Here is a 20,934-nt window from a genome sequence, read left to right as displayed (position 1 = left end):
GATTCCACTTATATGGGGTATCAAAATAGTCAGATTCATAGAAACAGAAATTAGAATGGTGACTGCCGAGAGCTAAGGGGAGAGGGAAATGGAGAGTTGTTTAATGGTATAGTGTTTCAGTTTTATAAGATGAAAAGAGTTCAAGACTGGTTGCATAATAATGTGAATATACTTAACACTACTGAACTGTACACTTAAAAAAGGTTAAGATTCCAAAATTTATATTTTGAGTATTTTACCACAATTTAAAAAATTGAGGTGATGATGATAATTACTGTGGTTGCAAACTATAGCTTTTCAATAAACTACTTGGGTCTTCCTTTTTTTTTTTTCTTTATACGATATGACAAAAAAAAATTACAGACATTACCCATCTAAGAAATATATACTCTCACAGAAGATATTTGTCTTGTTCCATTTTGTGTTGCTATAAAAGAATATCTGAGGCTGGATAATTTATAAAAAATAAAGAAGTTTATTTATTTAGCTTACAGTTCTGCAGGCTGTACAAGAAGCATGGAGTCAACACCTGCTTCTGGTGAGGACCTTAAGAAGCTTCCATTCACGGTGGATGGTGAAGGGGAGCCGGTGTGTCACATGGCAAGCAAGAGAGAGAGGGGAGGAAGGTGCCAGGCTCTTTTCAATACTCAGTCCTCGCAGGAACTAATGGAGTAAGAATTCATGTATTACCATGGGGGCAGCACCAAGCCATTCAAGAGGGACCCAAACACCTCCCCTTAGGCCCCACCTCCAACATTGGGGATCAAATTTCAACATGAGATTTGGAGGAGACAAATATCCAAACCGTATCAATATTATAGAGTAAAATATGAATAATCATAAAATCTCAACAATAAAAATGCTAAACAGGCTCCTTTAGTCAGTGGGATAATAAAGGAAGTAAACTGGTGAATGAAGTAGAAAGTGATCTCTTCAATAGAAATGGTAAAGAGCTATTTTCTGGAACATTAATATGTGATCTCAGCAAATAGAGCATTAAACTCAAGGGGGACCTTCTCATATTTTCCTTCAGATCTTTTATCATTAATATGAGCATTTGACAATTTTGTAAAACAGCAGTATGAATAAGTTCTTTTTATTTGGTACACCTGCCAAAAGGCATTTTAAATGATAGGAAATTCTAGTAGCTGGAAACTTTTTGGAAAACACTGTTTATCTACTACAGTTATTTCTTCCTATATAAAGTTACTTCTTCCGGTTTGCAATGTCACACCACAAATGCTAAAGATCTAAAAACTATGTGGGGAGTTGTCCAATGGCAAGTGCGTAGCCCACTTCTGTTACTGTGGGCCCTTGAATTTGAACAACTCCTGGGCCGTTAGCACAGCTTCAGTGTTAGCCATGATCTGAGAAGACACAAACACTGGGACACACTCCACTGTCAAGGAAACTAAATGGAATCTCCAGCTGTCTGCCCTCTAGAAAGCTCTCATTGTGAATCCTAGAACCTGGTCCCTTTTGCTTGAGATTGGTTTACACACCAAGTCCTAAACTTAGCAAACATGTTTTCCCTCCATAGGCATCATGAGTATCTATTTAAATGTGTGATTTTCTAAGGCAAATCAAATATGAGATACATTTTAAAATTAATATGCCCTGATATGCTCAATCCAACAAGATAAACTCTTCTATGAATTTTGGACATCTAGGAAATGAACTCCAATTGCATACAACAAACAGATCACAGTTCATTAAAACTGATTTGTCCAATAAACATTTTTAAAGTTTTTTCTTTGTCTAAATCTGAGTTTAGAAAAAGATGTGATTCTCCCCATGCATCAGCATTTGACCCTGTTAAAAAGGGTCACACTTCCAGCACTGCTTAGTGCTATTCTCAGGGCTGATGCCTCAAACAGACCAATTGTGAACACATAGCTCAGCTGTGGCAGAGTCTCCGGTTCCTATGACAGATTTTTCAGTGTCATTATGATTATATTCCCATTCTTCTTTACCCATTTGTACCTTGCTCTTTAAAGCATTTAAATTTTAGAGTTCCACTGAAAGTTCCAACTACGTGCCATATACTATGTGTTTGTTCCCATTCTTGTTAAAAAATATTATTTGCATCTCAACCAAGGAAAAATACAATTGGGTTTTATTTTATTTAGTTAGAATTTCCCAAGTCCCCGAGGGAACAGCATTGGCAGTTTAAACAATACATCCTGTATAAAAGTTATAGCACAATGAAGCCATCTATGGAGATTGAGTCGACACACCACAAAGGCTACAAATCTCTACCAGGAAGGTCAGCATGTCTATCCTCAAAGCATCTTCAATGCCCTTCCTGAAATATCTAGTTCTTTTCCTTTGAAGCAAATGCTTCATGAGGGAGCGAGGTGCCAGTGTCTCCCGAAATGTGTGAGTCGCTGTGGTAAGTGATTCTGTTCTGCCCTCATGAAACAAGTAACACATTGTAACCCCTAACAGAAAACTCCAGCTGTCCCTTTACACACCAGTCTTTTTGGCAAATGTTCAGATTTTTTTCCCCCTTGAATAGTCATAATTCATAGAGAGAGCCAGACACACAGATTTCTTTTTCTCAGCTGACTGTTTCTTTGGCTATTTTATTCCTAATTGCTCCATGAAAACCCACCCCCCCACACACACACTGGTAAACTAGAGGGAACCAGTTTCACGAACCAGTAAATACAAGATTTAAAAATTTACTTTCTGAGACATGTACAGCATTTATTGCCAATTTTGATTCAAGTAGAGAGGAAAATTGCATAAATCGGTTATTAGGAGATGCAGGTGTGCTTGGAGAGGGAGAAGGCTTCTTATTCAGGAACTAGAGATAATCCCTCTTATAAAACTTCCCTAGTTGTAAATTTTTTTCTCATCTCTTGGGGAAATGCTGTAAGCAGGAAATCACATATGTGCATTAAAAGTGAGGTGATAAGCCAATTTTACCAGACGATACTTTCGGGAAATGACTATGAATTTTGAAATTGTGTTGACTCTTCAAAAATTTCTGATTTACTTGAACTTGGTATCAACCAAATCCTACGCTACGGGATGAACTCATTTTGTGTGCTTGTGTCTGTATACATGCCTATGGATAAGCTTCCATAAAAATAATGTCGTTTGAATTGGCAGGAAGTCTCTATTTCCTGTCCTGAAGTATGCTGTGAGTGAGGAGGACATCTGAGCTGGGGCCTTTGGTTTTTTTTCCCCTTTGTTCTTTTGTCTCCTGAGCTGGGCTTTATGAGTTCACACTGAAACGAGGGCAACCACGTGAGAGGACAGCTAAGGGAGGCCCCTTCATGAGCATTTTTTCTTCTATACAGCTGACCTGAGGTGGGTCTGGGTTTGAGGAGTAGACATGTTTTGGGGGACTTCTATGCAGCGTGCCTTCTGCCGGGTGTTAGAAACACAGTTCTCACCCTCAAAGAGCTCAACATTTCACAGGCAGAGCAAGTTATACACGTCTCCCAGATAGATGGTCACACGGACAAGGGCATATTCAGGGGCCCGAATGAACAGAACAGGCGGGATAACCTGTGTGCAGTGGAAGGAGCTGGACCCAAAGGCTGGGGCGAGGGTCAGTGAAGGAGGAGATGGAAGAAGTGAGTTGGCTTCTACGGTGGACAAGGGCTTAGATTATCAAAGGATGAATGCAGAGGAAAAACCAAGAAGGAAGGAGAAATAATTCCGGTGTTTGGAATTTGTCTCTTATGGATGCCAGCCAAACAGTGTGTACTTCATTACACAGGCAAGAAGAATCGAAAGCAGGTTGGTGACATGGATATGGATCTTGTCTGATACAGTCTACGCTAGGTCTTTCTAGCTTCAAGGTTCTTAAGTCTTTGCAGAGGTGTGTTTTGGACCCTGTGCTGTACCTCCCACATATATTCCCCCAGCTGCTGGGGATGCTGCCAGCAGAGAGACCTCAGTTGTCAGCCTTTCTGAGAATTGCCTCAGTTGAAGAGAGCTGCCCCTTCCTGGGGCGACCCACATCTAAACACTGGTCAGTGAAGCGGGAGTGGAGATAAAGACCTTGTTCCTTTTCTCCAATTTGGGAAGTCTCTGAAGGGCTATCTTGGCTTCAGTGTCACCCACTGAGTATGCAAAAGTCCTATTGTAACTGCTCTGCAGCCTGATTCTCTCTCTGCCCAATTCTGTTTCCTTCCTTCCCCTTCTACAGTGGTTGATTGCAAGAGCACCGCCTGTTAAACCTCCTGTTTTTTAATCTCCATCCTGGAATCTGCTTCTCAGACAATCCAACCTGTACCAAGGTGATCTTCCCTTGCTCTTACAAGTGATTGATAAGCTTCTGGGTAGATTTCTGGGCAGTTTTTCAGCCACCTTACTTCCAAGTCTTGTGGCAAATTGACAGAGATATGTTCCTTCCCCAAAGAATAAAGAGCTATTTATCAAACACAATGAGGCACAGTACTAGACAACATGGGGCAATTTCGTATAGACCCTGAGCAACAGAAATTACACTCCCGATAGCACATGAAGGTGGAAATGAACGGTACACATAGGGAGACTCAAGGAAGGCAAGACCAAAGTGGGTGGGATGATCAGGGAAGGGTTCGTGGAAGACCTCGTAGGAGGGGGTTCAGGAGAGGCCAAGAGGAGAGACATATGGGGAGTACCAGTTAGGTGTGAGCTGAACTTGGAAACTTGGGCTTTAGAGACATACTTGCAATCAATAAATCTTTTGGGAATAAAGTGATTGTCTTGGAAAAAATAAAGAGATGAGGCTGGAAAAGATGGACATGTATTGTGTGGGGACATGGGAAGTTTTGAGCTGTCAGTGTCCTAAAAAGTGACATCTTGTCCCAAAACCTCGTGAGTGCAATATCTCAGTTAGTGACTAGTTTACAATGGGGAGGTGCTTTTAAAAACATACTCAGGGACCAGAAAGGTAACTGGGACACAAAGTCTCCAGAAAATGTCAGGGGCTTGGAAACAAAAGAAGGTGAACATCCCCAAAGATTCACCTAATAAGAAAATGATTTTTGAAAGGGCTCCTTTTAGCTTTATCCTTTCTAGATTCTGAGGAAGGAAGAAACCGTAGCACAGAGAATTTTGTAATTTACGTAACTATGAACTGTCAGCTATTAAGTAGATAAACTGCGATTCCAACCCAGGTTGCCTGACTCCATGGCCAACAAACCTTTTCACAATATTATCTTTCACTGGAGTTCTTACAATAATTCTAGTGAAAAGAAAGAGGTAGGAATTCAAAAACAGTTTATGTTTTTTATGAGAATATATAAGAATAAGTCCCGAAGTGACTTATTCTTTTCTTCTATTCTGAATATATTTGTTCTACTTTTTAGTTCTGTATGCTCATAGATGTTTTTCTTATTCATAACTTTAGTTTGACATCATGTCTTACAGCTCTGAGTGTATCTTAAGGCCCTGACTGCCTTATGGCTCATTTTTCTATGCAGTTTATTAACTTCAACTTCCACTGCATGTTTCCTAGATTAGATTCTCAAGAGGAAATACATTTGGTCTAGTTCATCTTTTAGGAGCAGACAATGCCTTAAGTCAACTGCCAGGAATTGGATGTCCTTGGGTCATGTGTCCACCCCTGATCCAATCAGCTGCGGTTGCTAGGGAGGGTTCAGGAGAGATGCAACATGGCTGACCAGGCTGTGGGTGTGAAAAATGTTCTTATGATCCAGGCATGCCAAGCACCACTGTCAGGATGAATCCAAGGGGATAAAGCCACAAGGCAATACTTCTCAATACTAAGTAGCAAGTCCTCTCTCCTTGAATCCTTCAGAACAGTTGGGAGGGAAGGAGCATAAAGCCACTGCCAAGGCTTCCCCCACCTCTACCACCAGCTCCTTGAAAGAAGGAACCCTAGAGTCTCCAAGGAATCCAGCTAGAGCTTTCACAATCAAGCATTCGTTTAAATCTAAAGGTAAAAAGATTAACCAAAAAAAAAAAAACAATTTTTTTAACCCTCTTTCTTTGGTATATTTTTTATCTTGTCAGAAAGGAACAATGATTTCAACAGGATTGGACAAATTCTGCACTTGTGTTAATATTGAACTGAAGCTCACTTGATATGCAGTCAAACTTTCTTCAAAAATGGGGGTTGCTGACTCTTTACAACCTTAAGATCCTGCATAATTTACATTCCTGCCTAAACATCTTATTTTTGCCACCACTGAACCATTTTCAAATTGCCTTTTACTTAACCTAATAATCTAAACCTTGATGTCAACCATGATTCATAAACTGTGACTGAAAATATCTGAAGCAGCACAATCTAATCTAAAGCGAGGGAAGAGGCTATTGAAGCTAACAGAAATCACTTTCAAAATGCAGCTGTTGTTGTGTTGAAACTGATTAAATATTAGAGGGTTAACCATATATCCATAGGAAGAGGTCAATTGAAAGCATGTTTTATCGAAACTGCCATGTTTTCTACAGTGCTGATTTATAGTTAAACCAGTGGTTCTCAGTGGGTGACAATTTTGCTCCTGGGAGGACATCCAGAGATGCCTGGAGACATTTTTGGTTGTCACAACGGAGGGTGAGGGTGGGAAAGTGCTACTGGTATCTGGTGGATTGAGACCAGAGATGCTGCTAAACACCCTGCAAGGCAGACAGCAGCCTCCATAACAAAGAATTATCCAGCCCCCAAAGTCAATAGTGCTCTGGCAGGGTTCAGAAACCCTGAGTAAACCACAATAGGAATCTGATGATGCACCACACACTGACAGTCGCTAAGAAACATCAATTTTTTGGGTGATAAGGCCTAAAATTTTGGATCTTTTTTATAGCAGTTATTCTTCTTCCTCAAGCTTCTGCATGAGCATTGAGCCCTCATTTTTGAGAGGACTTCCTCTAATGCATCAGAAAATCACCTTTTAAAATAATGAATATTATGTGCATTTTGTCTTTGCTTTAGATATACCATATATCTAACAGTATCATGGAGACCAGCAACAATCCATCAGAATCTCTTCTCCCCTTCTTGAGTGGGCATAGAATCGGTTATTGCTGGGCACAAGACTGTGCAGCCACATTCTGTATTTCCTAAGCTCCTCTGCAGGTGACTTTCTTCCATGGCTGTTCATCAGCTTTAGTATATTGGTACTGTGTGGAAATATAGACTCAGGGCCAGTGTTTCAGAATGGCCAGAAATATGAATTTTTATATGAATACTCCCAAATTTAAGATGTTAGAAAGATATGTAAAATATTTACCAAATTTCTCAAACTGGTAATCAATAAGTAAATCAACATGGTGATTCAATTCCAAGATATCTGATCATTTTAGGGACTGGTTGCAGAAGCTTATGGTGATGGAAAGGGCCTCATCCAGAGATGGGGAGAGACGGAAAGAAAAAAGTAAGACATGCTTTTTTGTGGGGGCAGGGTGGGAAGAAACCAGATTGAGCATGATCTTCTAAAACCTTTCCAAATTTGTTTCCAAGATTTTATTTTAGAGTGATTATCCAAATAATTTATATTGCCAAGGCGATAGGAATGTTTTTATGAAAAACTTGTTTACAATAAAATTATAAAATAGCATCATTGTAACACTTTAGAAATACATCCCTGAAATTTTTGTGTAAAACAAAAAGAACCTTTAAAAATAATAACAGTTGGATTTCAAAGTACCCCATTTAGCCCCTCATCAATAATATATTTAATATGAGCATGCCTATTTCCCTATAGGGTTTTCAACAGTGCTTATGAGGAATATTTTAAATATTCTTATCTAATAATCAACAAGAGTGTCCTGGTATAGTTTTAATTTCCATTTCTTATTATGAGAGGGATTAAGCATATTTTAGCAACCATTTATCAGCTATATTATATGCTTATTTTTATTTTGGGTTCCATTTAGAATTGGAATTTGAGCTATCAAGGAGATCCTTCTCACTGTGAGTCTGGCAGGAGTGCACCTACAGATTTAGAACAGGTGATTTTTAGCATGATCAAACCCTCAAGCTAGTTTGGTGGTATGCAGAAAACCCAGAAACTTACCGTTCACTAAATGCTAAGTTGGCCCAGAGGATTGCTTCCCCTTAAGGTCAGTTTGTAAAGTGTAAAGTATAAATCATACCTGTTCAGAAACTAAGAAAGTGATTTTAGGTACCTAAAGAGTGCTATGAATAGGGTAGTGAACATATATTTACTTTTCATTAAGTTCCATTTTTTTTCCTAAATGATTTTCTATGTCTTCAACATTTCCAGAAATTGTATCTGTTACTACATATTACCTATTAGATAGGTACAGACATAAGAAAAATTTCAACAAAAAGCAATGACAGCTCATGCTAACTATTAAGTTTTGGCTTTTGTAAAGCACTTAGTAGGTGGAAAGAATTGTATAATGATAAAGGATAAACTAGGATTTAGATAAGAATTATAGATAAATATCCCTCAATAGTAAATTTTGGGAAATTTATAATCATTATATTTGCCACATTATCCATTTAAAAGGCAATAATAGTAGTCCTCAAACTTTCCCCTTTCTCTCCTACTAACTTACCAGGGAGCTGAGAGTATAGTTTGTAAAGTTTCCTAGATTATGTTGTTCATCCTCTCCTCCCCTCTCTCTTCCTTCGCCCACCCTAGCCTTGAATTGCTGAACCAAACTCTCATTCTTAATTTTGAAAACATGAAACTATTTACTCCTGATTCTCCCTTCTCTATCTGCCCATAAAATATTAATAAATAAAAATGAAAGAGAGAAGTAAAGTGCCAGAGGAGCTAGACATTCTGCAGATAACGGAATCATCTAGGTACTACTACCTCCTTATTTTAGCAGATGAGATAATCGAGATCTAGAGAAGCCACCTTATCTTGCTCAAAGTGACACAGGTTTAAGGAGTGAAGCTGCAGTTTCATTGTGTGATTCCAGAACTTAATCTCTCAGCCACTTCTGCATTATACCACCTTGCTTCTTAGCACAAGCCTCTCAGTATTGGGAGGCTGGTGGTCTACCTCAGATTTTTTGAAACTGGATACCACTTACTTTTAAACCAAACCGATTACTTTCTTGCTGTTTGCATGGCATTTAACAGCAAGCTCAAAGATTTGCTTTGGGAGGTATTTGCTTCAATTTTTCAATGTTGTAGGAACTGAAAGATTAGCCAAGCAGGAGGATGGAGTGAGGGCACTGTATTCTTTCCACCTTCCGGTAGTCCGACCCTAAAGGGATACTTTCATTGTTTTGCTTGATGGGTGGGCTTAGTACTGAGACCCCACACTCAAATGTCAGCAAGAATGTAACCCTAGTGATAATCAAAAAGAAGTCACTTTTGGGTGACCCACTATTTAGTAAAAATGTTTATCACTTAGTGAATTAGAAGGCTGGGGTCATTGAATAACATGCTGGCTTAGAAAAGAATATTTATAATATACACAGTTCATAAATCAAGTCATCTTCCATGGTGAGATTGACTTAGTTTGTTTATTGTTTTAGCTCCTCATTTTTAAGTAATATTGTCAGTCTTGCAAAATGCCGGGTCTGTCTGCCACCCTTCTCTTGACATGCACCTAGAGTGGCTGGAGAAAATCATACAGCCAGGTAGGCTGTTACTCTAAACTCATCACGGCGTCCACAGCGTGCCCAACAACCCCACCACATTCCCCCCATTCTTCACGGCCACCACTTCAAACAGTCCTCCCTCTACTCAAGCATTAATCCCATCCATACATAGCTCCTTTCAACCACCTCTAAGCTCACTCAAAATAAAACTCAACATCTTTACCATGATCTCTTCCCTCCCATGAGCCCCTTCTACCCCCTCTCCCTCTATGACCTTTGCTGACATTTTTTGCTATTCCTCCAAAAAAACCCAACCATCCTTATAATTTAGGACTGCTGCACCTGCTAATGCTGAACCTACAAAGCTTTTTCCTTGACGGCTCCATGGCTTGCTTCCCCACTTCACTCAGACCTGCTCACAAGTGTCACATTTTCAGGGAGACCTGTTTTGACTACCCTATTTAAAATAGTATCACTCCACCCTCATCACCGTTCTCCTTTCCCTTTATCCTGTTTTAATTTTCTTCACTAAAACTAGCACTTAATGCCAACTGATATAGTTCATTTCTTACAGTTTTTGTTTGTTTTTTTGATTAGAATGTAAGCTCTTTGAGAAAAACAATTTTATTTTGTTCACTTTTATATCACCAGTGTTTACAATGGTATTTGGCATATTCAATTCCAAAATAAACATTTGTTGGATGAATGGATAAATGAATGAATGAATGAATGAAAATTGAATTTCCTAACTGCTCTTTGTTTCCAATCTCACTCCCTTCCAACATATTGTGCACACAGCCAGAATGAATTTTATAAAACAGTACTACTCAAAGTATGGTCCCTGCATCAGCAGCTTCAGTAACACTTAGACACTTATTAAAAATGCATATTCTTGGCTGGTCATGGTGGCTCACACCTGTAATCCCAGCACTTGGGGAGGCTGAGATGGAAAAATCACTTGAGTCCAGGAGTCTGAGGTTGCAGTGAGCTATGATTGCACCAATGCACTCCAGCCTGGGCTACAGAGTGAGACTCAGTCTCAAAAAAAAAAAAAAAAAAAAAGCAAATTCTCTAGCTCCACTCCTTCAGCCTACTATTCATACTCTCTAGAAATAGGGACTAAGAGACTATTATTTTATAAAGCACTCTAGGTGATTTTTATGCACTCCCAAATTTGAGAAGCATGACCTAAAAGGAATATAGGACCATGTGATTAACTTGCCTTAACTCTTGCCTTTTCCCTGGAACAAAATTTAAACTCTTTCACTTTGTTTCTAAACTCTGTGAGCTCCAGCCCATGCCCCAGCTACCCCTGTCAGCAACCTCCTTTTTACCTCAGTTCCAGTTTGCTCAACTTTGTAAAGTGCTCTTCCTTCATCTTCTACACACATTCTTTTTGCCCGTGACTTCTCCCCTCCTCCTTGTCACTGCCTTCATGTGGCTTTCTCTTTCTTGTTCATCATCCACATTGTTACGTGCCCCTGCAGTGGCTCCGCGGCATTCTGCACTTCCCCTTATCGCATGAGTTGGGTGTGTTTGGTGTGTGTTAATGTGTTTAATGGACCATTTCAGCCACTAGACTGAAAATGGTTTTTATCTACCATTTCATCCATACTATCTGGCCGGAAGTCAGCATCCATTAATATTTGTGAAATAAATAAATGAATATAAAACAGGGATCACTTTTTTTCTGATAAAAAGTGTTATAAATGATGGTTAGAGATAGGTTCAATGCTATCTCAGTTCCACATCTCAGAGAGATCATTTATTAACTGAACTTTCGGGGCTCATCTGGATACATAACCAATTTGGAAATTCACTTCTGTCTCATGTAAGTGATTTACATGCTGTCTTTAAGAAGATTCCTAATTGGTGAATTTAGTACTGTCATTAACAGGGAAAAGCGATGCAAAGTAAGGAAAAGGCAAGTAGTTTCTAAGGATCAGAACTGTGGAAGATTTAGCAAACCACAAGCATGAGGTTTTGGAGAAAAATGTTAGAAGATCACTTAAAAGACTAAAAAAACAGACTGGGTAGCGCCAGAGGGCTAACTGTGGAGACATATAGAAGCATACAACTTGGGAGAGTTGTTCTGTGACTCTGATCTATGAAAAGAGAGGAAGTTATTATTCCTTGAAGTGCCCAAACTGCTAGTTTATCATATGACCCATGGCTCTACATTGAGTTGGAAGAGAAGTAATTGCAAATGAATGTTCATATGTGTTATTGCTTAACCTCCTCTTTTATGTTACCACTCCAATAAAAGGAACTGAGGTACTTTCTCTCTTTTATATTAATATCTCATTTTCCCAGGCACACAGTGAAGCAAAGGCTGCAATGTACTACATGTTGGAATGATTAGTTAATCAGTTAGTTCTTCAATGCAAGTGCTTTTCATAGTCATCTTCAAATATTTAGGATCACCAGGGATTCTATGCTTATTTGAGCTGTCAGGAAGGAATAAAATAAATGTGGATCAAGTAGAGACATTCCCCCTTGCCTTTCCTTGGTTTTAAGTTTTTGGTTACCAGTCTTCCTTTGGGCAATAGCAATTCAACTTGGATAGTAAAGAGGCAGTTCAGTGTTTTGAAAAGAGCCTGCATTTTGCAGCCAACCAAAGTCTAAATTTTAGCTCTGCTGAACTAGCTGTGTGACCTCAGGCTAGTTATGAATTTATTTGATTCTCCATGTCCTTTTCCTAAGTAAAATAGGGATTAAAAACAACACTTGTCATGAAGTGGAAGTAAGATGCTGTGTGTAAAATGTATAATTCATACTGGCCTATAAAATATTAATTATTTTGCTTCTTCCACCCCACCACACTCTTTAAGTAAAGAAATAATTATTTATTATTTGTTAAGTTGACTAATACAGCATTAGGTTTAGCACCTGAATTATCAGGTCTAGGTGTCTTTATTATTATTAAACACCCTGGCTAATTAACAATTTATTTTATTTTATTATTATTATTTTGTATCTAAATGCAACTTAAGAATCAGTCCCATATGTTGTAGAAATCTTTCTAAACAGAAAGTGCCCAACTTGGGAAGTAGCATGTGGGAACAAAACTGTATGTCTTTAGCGAAGCAGATTTTGGAAAAGCTTTTCTAGGAAAATGACTTTAAGTATCTGAGAGATGGAGAAATGGTGGTATAATATTGCAACCGCACTGTTTTCTTTTAGACTGTTTGTCCTATATGGGACTTAGTGCATCTTACTGTTTCCCAATTGTGTAGTGTGTCATTTTCAGGAAGTTCATATTCCCTTCTGCCCCAAATTATTGCAGTAAACAATGTCTCAAGATCTAGCCAAATATCTTACAAATACATTTATTATTTCTATGTGATTAAGTTGGATCAATTCTCTTTAGAAAACTACAAGAAGTTTATGTCCTACTGATGGTGGGTCAGGAACATCAATGTATATACTTGGTGACCATATTTTCTAAACCAAAAGTTGGGGTCTGTCAGGGCTCAGAAACACTACTCCAAAGTACTTTGAACTGAAGGAGAGTGGGAGGGCCTCAGAAAGAAGACAGTCACTCTGATGTTGTCCTGCCTTTCCAGTGAAGCATGGTCATAAAGGAATTATCTGACCTACCTACCTTAGAAAGTAGGTTCTAACACCCTCATTCCAGAGAAGTTCTGCCCTGCACCTGATCGGAATGAGACGCTGTACAAAGAGGCCAAGGATAGCATACAGGCCTTGCCGGCTTCCACCTCCACCCTCAGTCTATTGCCATTAGAGCATACCCTTCTTGTCCAGTCATACTTCTACATGCCTGTCCCTTCTTCATCAAACTTAGCATCAAAACACACAGTTTTCTCTGGGTCTTCAGGTTTTCATTTCTGAAGATTCCTATGTCACGTAAAACTTCATTAAGTAAATTTGTTGTGATTTTCTCTTGCTAACTTACCTTTTGATATAGGAGCATCTGTATCATTACCTTTTCACCCCTACAGGCTCAGGGTCTAGAAATGGAAGAACATATTTTAAATCTTTATGGTTTTTGGTAATTTAGTAAATACCCAACCTTTAGTAAAATGCATTTAACATCCCAATGAGTAAATGGGAGCTAAATTCATGCAATGTAAGAACTGTGTAAAAACACATGTGCTCGTGTTCAGATGTGGTTTAATGTCTCCAGGAGGTCAGGTAAGTGGACATGCACAGCCAGCATTAAAGGTACTGGCCTAAATAATGTCCAATAAGTGTCCTTCCTGGAGTGCATGATATAACATGTTAAAGGGCTGAATTGAATCCACACTACAAAATATTTTCACCAAACATGAGTTTAATTAAACAAATACACATAGAATAGAGTTTCCTGCTACTCAGGAGGGAGGTTGATGGGTAAACTTAGAAACCCCTTTTCCTATGTGTGTGCTGTGTATTAGGATGGGTTGTTCATGAAAAGACAAGATGTGAAAGGTTATCCTTGCTCTGGAGGACACGGCTCAACACCAAATTAGGCTAAATCACATTTCAGGGGTGGGGGAATATTTAAGGTAATATGCACTATACCTAGAATTGCATTCAGAAAGTGCACTTTTGCAAATCTCTGGAAAACATAAGGCCAATTTTAATAATACTAGAATCTCTACACCTTTTAGGCCTTTAAGATTATCAACATTTTTTTCTCTGGAAATGAGGTAAAGAACATATTTTTGATTCTCTATCTAAAGATCCTCAAAAATAACTAGATTTTTTAAAATCATGTCTAATTGGAAGTTTTTCCACATTGATCAGAAGCTTCAAATCTTAGATAAAACAAAAATTCTCAGTTGTAATACAAATTCTCTCTCTCGTCTAATACTCTGACACTCTCCTGTGACTTTTAGCTATTCCAACTATTTGGGGTTTCTCTTTCTTTTTCTACAGATTATAAATTCCTAAAAATCAGGAACTTTATTTTATCCATTTTAAAAATAACTTCTTACAGAGGCTAGCTTGTTGTAATCATATAGCAGAAAAGTAAAAAATAGTAAATAGTATTAATTGATCATATTGGAATAAGGTAAAACCATTTGGGGATGTAAAGTAGAGACTTGAGTCTATAGAAATCCTATTTTAATTATGTTCCATCAAGGTCCTGGAGTTTGGTCACTGAGTTGACTGAATAACAAAGGATTATTATGTTCCTGCACCGCAAGTTATGGGAAAGATCATAAATTATCTTGATGACTCATTTCCTCTGTCACTCTAGGACTTCCAATATGGGAAGAACTTTTCTGTTGCTTTGCTTTAAACTTGTGAGATAAATGGAAGGAAAAAGTTTGAAATTAAGTTGTTCAGTAAGTGTTATTTAATGGTTATGTAAAACTTAAACTGTGTTGTAACAATGTTAATAACCAGCTGATTTCAAAGGCTATACTTAAAGGTGACTCAGTTTTCTTAGTGCCATTTTGTAGAAGAGTGGCTTGTGACCCCAGGAGGTTGTTTATTTCATCTTAAGTCACACAGAATATTTCCCATACATATACTCAGCAGACCACGGTATGTAACAAAGGCCCCCTGTTCTTGAGACAGTGATTGAAAAGGAAGTAGAAGGGAACAATCTTTTTAATTTCTCAATGACCTCTACTATCAGATTCTCTGAAATGCAATTCAAAACCTTAAAATTTTGTGTCATTTCTAGATTCCTCTATGCCTGTATCTAAGTCACCACAAAATATTTTTATACCTTTGCACATTCACTGGAGAAAAATGGCTTCATTTTTTTCTTTGGCTTTTCACTTATATGCCTATATTTTTAAATGTTCTTTTAAATATTTTTAGGACAGTCCTAAACAAGATAAATGCTAAATAAATATTTAAGAATGATCATCTGTAAACTTCTCTTGGACAGTTGCTTATGGATTACTGCTTTGGGGCTGCTAATTGTTTCATTTCCTTGCCTTTGTTCTCATTCCGGAATCCTTTGGCATCTGCCTTGTTTCATTGTTTTCTCATTTTTCATTTTTTCCAAATAGGCCAGACTAATTAACTACAGCATTGTAAGGAACAAGGATATTAATTCTGTGCAATGCTTTGAAACATACTTCATTTGTTATTATAGATTTATGCATAAAATTTTTCATCCTATGTATTTTCTCCTTATTCCTCCCTTTGAAGAGAGGAGACAGTAAACTAAAGACATTAAACTATGGCTAACTCACTTCACTAGTTAAGGTTTCCATGACTTTTACGTCTTTCATTGCTGAAATTTTGAACATTATGTTTTTCATCAGAAAGTCTGCTTTTTATTGTTTGTGTGTATTTCCTATTTTTCCTTTCCTCAATCCCCACACCTTGCTTCAGGACTCCCTTCCAGTGATGGATTTACAGAAGGACCTGTTAACAGGGCAATAACCACAGCCTCCTCTCAGCTACTACCCATCAGTGCTCCCGAAGTCCCAAGACCTCCAGTCTCCACAAGGTTTCTCATCTGTTTATCACCCAGAGACCAGGCATGGCCACAGCTCCCATGGGGACATCCTCAGTTCCCCATTCACCTCAGAGGACCCTGAAATTTGCTTCCTGCCACAAAGATTTAGCAAAAACGAAAGGAAATAGAATTTCTACATACAGATCTCCTTGAATTTAGAAGCCAAGGAAATATTTTCTGCTGTTGCTAGAGATAAACCGAAGAGAATCTTACTTGGAACAACCAGAGCTGTCTGAAGAACGTGGTGGAGTGCTGGGTAACAAATTACCTTTTGGGAGCTACATCTAAAGGACTTGACTGAGATCGCCCTCCAAGTCATCATCGCTTTGGTCAGAGGCAGATGTAAAATTTAACAGCTAGGGCTGAAGTGGGAGATTTCGTAAATAAGCTTGGTAGTGATCCTTAGGGGTATTAGTGTTGGCTCGAATTCTGAATCCTTTAGCTCTGGTTTCTTGCGTGTTTCTCCTTTTCACTACAGTTACAGACTAATTCAATACTACGACTGGATCTTGCTCGGTCTGCATAGCTCCCTTTCTTTATCTCTCTCTCATTCTCTCTCTCAAAAGGCCTTAGGTAATTAATTAAGAAAATGGTGTGATATAAAAGCCCATTATCATTGATAGTGTTGGGGCTTAGAAAACAATACCCCAAAATAAAGGTCTCAGAAGCAGCCTTAAAGGAAGTTTCTCTTTGATTTTCTTGGGCCCTCCTACCTCTCACCCTCATTTTCCTTCTGAGGCAACCGTTCTAGAAACTGGAATCCCTCTTCCCCAAAGCAGGTCATAAAAACCAGAACCCCTTTTCCCCACAGCCAGTCATAAAACCTAAAAGTATCACTCTAAAAATATTACACTAACAGGCCTTGCTGGGTTCCCCCCTCCTCCAGTCTATTACTCTTAGATTAGATCCTTTTTGTCCAATTACATTTTTGCAGTGCTGTCCATACTTAATAGAACTTATGCATAAAAATTGATAGGATACTCTCAGTCTTTGGGTCTTCAATCTGAAGATCATGTCATGTAAAACTACAAATGTGTAATGGTTTTTCTCCTGTTAATCTGTCTATAGTCAATTCATTTCAGCAGATTAACACTCAAACCTTCAGAGGGAAAGTATGAACTTCCATACAACAGTTTCCCTTCACCCATTGTGGTAAGTCTTTGTTGAAGTAAGAAGTAGTTAGAAGATACTTAAACAGTGAATTATTAGTTTTCATCAGTGAGGACATCACTTATTTGTTAAATATCCCTGAAGGCAAACATTCTCAAACCACCAGCTGCAGCTCTCTCTCTTTAGTCATGAAATTAAAGAGAAGATGAGCGCTGAGGAGAATCCTGTAGTAATTCAAAGTTGCTCCTTCAGATAAATTTGCTAACCATGTTTAAGGATCAGCCAAGGCTCTCAAATGACAAAAGATAAGAAATGGTGAAGGAGTTTTTAAAAAATCTAATTATCTATCAAAAATTACAATAACTTCTAGAATTACAACCTGGATCTACCATGGTGTCTTAAATAGTTGATAGACATCTTTGTTTATTACAGTATGAATACTTTTTTATCAATGTAAGTTTTTATTTTTCTCAGAAGTTGCTTGATTTTTCTGAAGGAAATAATCTCTTTATATCCTCTGAAGAAGCCATAATAGACTTTCATATCTATAATGGTTTGTCAAGAAAAAGTACAAGAAGAAATAGGTTTAATCTAGGATTAAAGCTTGGCAATAATAGAAGGTAGAATTAGAAAGGACTTTAAAAATGATACCTGTCCAGAAATGCAGAGTAATGACCTTCATGTAACTAAACATATTCTAGGCAAAGATGACTGACCATCAGGCCTGGATGCTGAATAGTATATTCCCATGGTGGTTGGGAGGCAATATTAGAAGACATCTGTTCAACACTATCTCACAGAATTTCCAAATTCCTTGCTATTTGTACCTTCTGGATAAGCTGGGTCACTTTTAAAATGCAATGTCCAGAGTTTAATATAATATTGCTGCTATGGTCTGGCTAGGGAAGAATATAAAATGACTAATACACAAATGACCTTTTATTAATTTACTCCAAAATTATGTTAGATTTTTTAATAGCCAAATGTATTACCAATTCTTAGTGAGCTTATGATAAACTCCCAGATTTTTTTCCCATGTGAATTCAAAGAAATTCCACTTCCTTTATTCTGTTCTTATATAATTGATTTTTAAATCCAAAATGTAAATTTTCATAGTTTTTGCTGACAAATTTTTATTATTGATTCTAATGTCAAGATAGTTCTTCATCTTGAATTTTTGCAATGATATTTATTGTATTAAATATCCCTCTCAGCTTTGTGTCATTTCAATTGGTAAAAAAATCATCCTCTACATCTTCTAAATTGCTGATAGAGGTTGAATAGAACTGAATCTATTGACACTCTGTTGAAGTCTTCCCAGAGGAAATTTTTATCACTCCTCTTTATAAAACAACCTACAATTTTTTAAGATATTTTTGCTTTGATTTCTGAAAATAACTCTTTATTCACTGTTCAAAAGAGCATTAAAATTAATATTAATAATATAGCATTGATGTTAGCATTTCCTACCAAGTGGTTTTTAAGTCATTGTAGGCGGCAAAATATGAGAACTCAAGTAAGACCTCCTACCTGCTCTGGGTTAATCAATAACCTTTGGTTTTGCAAAAAAACATCTGCTACTGTTAAGAGCAAATTGAAATACATTAGAAATGGCATTACAAGGTGATGGTAAGGCTGCAATCCAGAGGTTACCGTCTGCTGCTTCCCTGGGCAACAGGAGCACTTTTTGGTCCCTTTGAAAGCCTTTCACATCTGGCTGGTGCTGAATGAATCTACTGTCAAACCGCGGCTGTTGTGGTACCTGGTTTCTTACGAATTAATTACACGTTCAGAACAGAGGACTTAGGGGTGTCTAGGGACCCGTCGTAGAGTTCATACAGCCTCTTTTAAACAAAGGAGGCTCTGTCTTACCTTACGTTCATGCTCTTAACGAGGAAGTGAGTTTGATCACGGGCCACATTAGGGATCCCTTATTTAACAGAGCCAGTGGTGACTGCATCAGTGTTTTTCTAAATGGCATCTTGTGTGTTAGCTATAATGGAGGTTAGCTTTGTCCTGTTTGGCTTTTAAACATAGTTCTTATCCCTGACTAGTCTGAGAGAAAATAAAATGGTAACATATGTTTCCAGGGAGGGATGTGTGTGTGTGTGTGTGTGTGTGTGTGTGTGTGTGTGTTCGTTAACCAGAGAAGTGAGAGAAAAGCAGAGGTGCTCTCAAGGCAGGAGAACGGAGGCAAACTGCCCAGGCTCAGAGGGTAAGGACTATGTTTGCACTGTTTTTCCCTTCTGGCCAGGAATTTATATTTCAAATGTTTGGAGATGTGTGCTTTCTGAGGAGACAAGTTTAACTGACAGTGGAATGCTCTGATAGCAGCACATCTCAGAAGTCCCTCCTCAGAACCTGAGTCCCAGAGATCTAGAATTTTAAAAATGATTCACATGATGTTTCAGAACCACAGTCTTTGAGTAACAATGGCTCTTTGATCAAGTCTCTTTCTAAAATCAATTTAAAGTAGCAAAGCCACAAAAGAAAGTCAACACTACTGGGTTTTGGGAGCATTTACGATTTGAGACGACAGAATTAGATGGTATTGCTTTTAAATACTATCATCATGGACTGTGTCCAGCTAATCTATATCCATGCTTATACTGTGCATGGTGTTAAAAAGCACAAAAGAAAAGGGACAGCAAAAAATATGACAAAATAAATACAGTTGACTCTTGAACAACGCAGGGATTAGGGGCACCAATGTTCAGCGGAGTTGAAAATCTGTGTATAACTTTTGACTCCTCCAAAAACTTTACTAATAGCCTACTGTTGACTGGAAGCCTTATCAATAACATAAACCATTGATTGACATATATATTTTGTATGTTATGCATATTATATACTGATTCTTACAATAAAGTAAACTAGAGAAAAGCAAATGTTATTACAAAAATCGTAAGGAAGAGAAAATATATTTCCTATTCATTAAGTGGAAGTGAATCATCATAAAGCTCTTTATCCTCATCATCTTTACATTGAATAGGCTGAGGGGGCAGAGGAAGAAGAGGAGTTGGTCTTGCTGTCTTGGAGGTGGCAGAGGAGGAAGAAAAGCTAAGTATTAAGTGAATCTGTGCATTTCAAGGATGTGTTGTTCAAGGGTTAACTGTATATGAAAGAAGTAGAGATAAATAACATATCAGCTATAACAGCTGGCTAAGTGAGGCCATTGAGTTCTCAAGGCTCTCAGGACTTACCAGGAGTTCTTCAGGTCCCAAGACTAGATGAAAGCAATTTCTCCTCTCCCCACCCTTCAGCTGTCAGAAACTGTTGTCAGAGAAGAAAAACATCCAAAGGCAGAGAATTAATGGAGAGGAACAGAAGATGTGAAATGTTGGAGAGAAACCTTGGATCTTAAAGCTTCTTCCTTTAGTAAAGTTAATTACTGTGGCTGAGTTCCTTGTAGAAGTAAATTTGTATGCATTTTCCCCAGGTGTTTTGAATCACAAGGAGAGGAAAGACATTTTCTAGACTTTGCTTCTCCATCTATACTCTTCTTTCATGCTGAAACTAACAAAAATCTCTAGCTTCTCAAGATCTTTTGTAAATCCTTTTGGCCACATGTTGGTGAGAAAATCAACAAATAATATGAAATGGAGGCTCATGGATGGGTTTGTTTTCTGGTCTGCCTTGTGTGTGATGCTGTGTTATTCGTGCAGCTGAGTTGTCTGAGTCCACACATGAGGAGACCTGCCAAGGGATGGAGATGAATTAAAAGGGTTTTCCATTACCAAAGTCTAGAATTCTAAATTGACTTGGAAGTAGAAGAATCTAAGCAACTTGAAAAAACAAAGAGAAGTAATTTAAACCAAGTGAAAGGAGTGGCTTTTATGTACAATTACTACTTTCTAATTTTTCTTTGCTTCTTAAGTAACTAAACAAGTTCACTTCAGCAA

At 38.0% G+C, this 20,934-nt stretch overlaps 1 long non-coding RNA gene across 1 annotated transcript; it reads right to left on the bottom strand.

The window, feature by feature from the left end:
- Positions 1 to 514: 514 nt before the first annotated feature.
- LOC123648098 lies at positions 515 to 20,355 on the bottom strand. The gene is made up of 3 exons (XR_006738488.1): positions 20,236 to 20,355; positions 13,412 to 13,466; positions 515 to 663 (listed from the first exon to the last, which is right to left on the bottom strand). It is a non-coding gene; the product is annotated as an uncharacterized LOC123648098 (long non-coding RNA).
- Positions 20,356 to 20,934: the final 579 nt, after the last annotated feature.

The sequence above is a fragment of the Lemur catta genome, chromosome 12 (genome assembly GCF_020740605.2).
Source record: "Lemur catta isolate mLemCat1 chromosome 12, mLemCat1.pri, whole genome shotgun sequence".
Taxonomy (NCBI): domain Eukaryota; kingdom Metazoa; phylum Chordata; class Mammalia; order Primates; family Lemuridae; genus Lemur; species Lemur catta.
Note: the sequence above shows the minus strand (reverse complement) of the source record. Positions and strands in the feature narration are given on the sequence as shown.